Genomic DNA, 4,798 nt, shown 5'->3' with positions numbered 1-4,798 from the left:
AGTACGAGAGGGCTGTATATTGTCACCCTGATTATTTAACTTCTATGCAGACTACTTCATGCAAAATGCTGGGCTGGATGAATTACAAGCTAGAATCAAGATTTCTATGGGGAAGTATTAAAAAAAAAAAACCCTCAGATATGTGATGATACCACTCAAATGGCAGGAAGCGAAGAGGAACTAAAGAACCTCTTGATGAGAATGAAAGAGGGGAGTGAAAAAGCTGGATTGAAACTCAACATTCAAAAAACCAAATCATGGCATCCGGTCCCATCATGGCGAATAGCAAAGGAAGTGTAAGCAGTGACAGATTTACTTTTCTTGGGCTCCAAAATCACTGCAGACAGTGATTGCAACATGAAATTAAAAGATGCTTGCTCCTGGAAGGGAATCTATGAGCAACCTAGAGAGCTTATTGAAAAAACAGAGACATCAACTTGCCAACAAAGGTCTGTATAGTCAAAGCTATGGTTTTTCCAGTAGTCATGTACAGATGTGAGAGTTGGACCATATAGAAGGCTGAGCACCAAAGAACTGATGCTTTCAAATTGTGGTGCTGGAGAAGACTTGAGAATCCGTTGGACAGCAAGATCAAACCAGTCAATCCTAAAGGAAATCAACTCCAAATATTCATTGGAAGGACTGATGCTGAAGCTCCAATACTTTGGCCACCTGATGCAAAGAGCCAATTCAGTGGGAAAGATCGTGATGTTGGGGAAGATTAAGGGAAGGAGGAGAAGGGGGTGATAGAGGATGAGATGGCTAGATGGCATCATCAACCCAATGGACGTGAGTTTGAGTAAACTCTAGGAGACAGAGAAGGAAAAGAAAACCTGGCTTGCTGCAGTTCATGGGGTCACAAAGAGTCAGACATGACTGAACAACTGAAAAACAACAATGAGCCATTATATAGAAAAATTTGATAACATAGAATAAATAAATTCTTAGAAACCTACAATTTACCAAGACTGAATCAACACAAAACAGAAAATCTTATTAGCAGACTGATTTTGAGTAGGTAGAGCGAATTGATAATCAAAAGGCTCTCAATAAAAAAAAAAAAGTTCAGTGTCATATGTTTCACAGGTAATAATAATACCAAACATTCAAAGGAAAGTTAATACCAATCCTTCTCAAACTCTTCCAAAACACTGAAGAGGAGGGAAATCTGTTGGCAGTTCAAGAAGCAACAGTTAGAACTGAACATGAAACAACAGACTGGTCCCAAATCAGGAAAGGAGCACGTCAAGGCTGTATATTGTCACCCTGCTTATTTAACTTATATGAAAATTACATCATGTGAAATGCCAGGCTGGATGAAGCCCAAGCTGGAATCAAGATTGCTGGAAGAAATATCAATAACCTCAGATATGCAGATGACATCATCCTTACAGCAGAAAGCGAAGAACTAAAGAGCCTCTTGATGAAAGTGAAAGAGGAGAGTGAAAAAGTTGGCTTAAAATTCAACATTCAGAAAACTAAGATCAGGGCATCTGTTCCCATCACTTCATGGCAAATAGATGGAGAAAAAATGGAAACAGTGAGAGACTATTTTGGGGGGGCTCCAAAATCACTGCAGATGGTGACTGCAGCCATGAAATTAAAAGATGCTTGCTCCTCGGAAGAAAAACTATGATCAACATAGACAGCAGATTAAAAAGCAGAGCCATTACTTTGCCAACAAAGGACCATCCCATCAAAGCTATGGATTTTCCAGTAGTCATGTGTGGATATGAGAGTTGGACTATTAAGCTGAGCGTGGAAGAATTGATGCTTTTGAACTGTGGTGTTGGAGAAGACTCTTAAGTGTCCCTTGGACTGCAAGGAGATCCAACCAGTCCATCCTAAAGGAGATCAGTCCTGAATATTCATTGGAAGGACTGATGCTAAAGCTGAAACTTCAATACTCTGTCCACCTGATGTGAAGAACTGACTCATTTGAAAAGACCCTGATGCTGGGAAAGATTGAAGGGGGGAGAAAGGGACGACAGAGGATGAGATGGTTGGATGTCATCACTGACTCGATGGACATGAGTTTAAGCAAGCTCTGGGAGTTGGTTGACAGGGAAGCCTGGCACGCTGCAGTCCATGGGATCACAAATAGTATAGCACAACTCTTTTTTACTCTCCTCTTTCACTTTCATCAAGAGACTCTTTAGTTCTTCACTTTCTGCCATAAGTGCTTTCTCTTGATATACTCTGCATATAAGTTAAATAAGCAGGGTGACAATATACAGCCTTAACGTACTCCTTTCCCGATTTGGAACCAGTCTGTTGTTCCATGTCAAGTTCTAACTGTTGCTTCCTGACCTGCATACAGGGTTCTCAGGAGTCAAGTAAGGTGTTTTGGTATTTTCATCTCTTTATGAATTTTCCACAGTTTGTTGTGATCCGCACAGTCAAAGGCTTTGGCATAGTCAATAAAGCAAAACTAGAAGTTTTCTGGAACTCTCTTGCTTTTTAGATGTTCAGCAGATGTTGGCAATTTGAACTCTGGTTCTTTTTGCCTTTTCTAAATCCATCTTGAATATCTGGAAGTTCACGGTTCATGTACTTTTGAAGCCTGACTTGGAGTATTTTGAGCACTACTTTACTAGCATGTGAGATGAGCGCAATTGTGCGGTAGTTTGAGCATTCTTTGGCATTGTCTTTTCTTTGGGATTGGAAAGAAAACTGACCTTTTCCAGGCCTGTGGCCACTGCTGAGTTTTCCAAATTTGCTGGCATATTGAGTGCAGCACTTTCATAGCATCATTTTTAAGCATTTGAAATAGTTCATCTGGAATTCCATTACCTCCACTAGCTTTGTTTGTAGTGAGGCTTCCTAAAGCCCACTAGAGTTTGCATTCTCTCCCATTTCACAGATTTGGAAATTCATCCCCAGGGATAGGATTCGACTTGTACTGTATCTCTAAGATAGTCCAAGAGAGACCGAACGGGACAGATGGACATCTGATCAGCCTTTCCACTTCATCCCTCCAGTTTGTTCATTCAATAAGCATTTATTGAGTACTTCCATGATCCAGGAGACCTGGGTTTGATCCCTGGATAGGGAAGATCCCCTGGAGGAGAGCAGGGCAACCCACTCCAGTATTCTTGCCTGGAGAATCCCCATGGACAGAGGAGCTTGGCGGGCTACAGTCCTTGGGGTCACAAAGAGTCGGACACAACTGAGCAACTAAGCCCAACACAGGGCAGGCAGGAGACCCCCGACACCTCTGCTACAGTGGCGGGGCCCACGGGGCCAGGTGGATAGCTTTGTGCACATTGGTCGGGCTCCACCCAGTGGTCTGTCCACACAGACAGTTCCAGAGACCCTGCCTGAGCTTGGAGCTGCCTCCCTATTTCCCACAGCTGGTGACTGGCCCAGTGGGCCTCAGCCTTGGGTCTCTGCCTCTAAGCTGCCCACTTGTCGGGCGGGGAGGGACAGGACCCAGGCCAGCCTCTCACGGGGCTGTGTGTTCCTAGGAACCACGCGGGGCCAGAGGAGCCTGCGGCTGGGCGCTGCCCGCCTCTGCCTGCGCCTGCTTCTGCTCCTGGGTGACAGGCTTTGGACGCTGCCTTTGAACTTATCTGCTGGCTGGTGGGCAACGTGATCCGCCGGTATGGGGTGGTGTTCGCGGGGCTGGTTACTGTGCTGACCGGCTCCATCGTGGCCATCACCTACCTGTGTGTCCTGCCCCTCATCCTCCAAACCTACTCCGTGCCCCGGCTCTGCTGGCCTTTCTTCTATAGTCACTGGAATCTCATTCTCATCGTCTTCCATGACCATCAGGTGATCACCACCCCACCTGGATACCCACCCCAAGGCAGGAATGAAACGACAACAGTCTTTATCTGTAAGAAGTGCATTAACCCCATGCCAGCCCGCACACACCACTGCAGCATCTGCAACAGCTATGGAAGCTGGGACCTTTTCCGGGAGGCTTCTGCTGCCATCAAGACTTGCCACCAGGCCCCACCACCCACTTTCTCCTTCCGAGAGAGTGACTCCCAAGAGTCTTGTCTACCTCTGGTTCCTGTGCAGTTCCGTGCCACTTGCCCTGGCTTCCCTAACCGTATGGCAGGCCAAGCTCATCAGCTGAGGTGAGACTGGCATCGGAAGGCACATCAGCAAGAAGAAGTGTCCGTGGCTGCAGGCCAAGGGCAGAGTTTTCAGGAATCATTACAACTATGGCTGCTTGGACAACTGGAAGGTATTCCTGGGTGTGGACACAGGAAGGCATTGGCTTACTCGGGTGTTGTTACCTTCCAGCCACTTGCCCCAAGGGAACGGAATGAGCTGGAATCCCCCGCCCTGGGTGACTTCTCACTCAGCCTCTGTGATGACAGTGTGAGCGTGTGAGCTGGAGTGTGTCAGCCTCAACTTGAGCACCACCCTGCTTCCTGCACTACCTCAAGGGCCTCCAAGGATAGCTTCTGGGGATCCTTGAGCCAAAAGAGCCAGTCGGCCTGCCCCAGGGTACCATGCAGGGGCAGCTCAAGGACCAGTCTCCTGGCCATTGCAGAAGCAAGGCACGATGTGGAGAAATCCTAGGACTGATGTCTCTTTACTCAGGCAAACAGAAGTTCCAGCCCCAGACTGGAGATCAGGCAGCTAGCAACCTTGCCAGGTTGACCCCGACATCCTCCAGGTTACAGCACTGGAGTTGGCCACCACCTCTTCCTCTTGCCGTCTGAGGAAACAGCTAGAGGTAGAGATGAGATTCTGGCTTCTCAGTAGGACAAAGATACCAAGCCTACTGCTGAGGTCACTGCTACTTCTCATGTGCTGCTGAAGGGAGCAAAGATAAAGGTAT

At 46.9% G+C, this 4,798-nt stretch overlaps 1 pseudogene; it reads left to right on the top strand.

Annotated features, from left to right (window-relative positions):
- The first annotated feature begins 275 nt into the window (after positions 1–275).
- On the top strand, positions 276–4,336 carry LOC122687306 (annotated as a pseudogene).
- The last annotated feature ends 462 nt before the right edge of the window (positions 4,337–4,798 follow it).

Source organism: Cervus elaphus, chromosome 31, assembly GCF_910594005.1.
Source record: "Cervus elaphus chromosome 31, mCerEla1.1, whole genome shotgun sequence".
NCBI lineage: Eukaryota > Metazoa > Chordata > Mammalia > Artiodactyla > Cervidae > Cervus > Cervus elaphus.
This window is presented reverse-complemented; position numbering and strand designations above follow the sequence as displayed.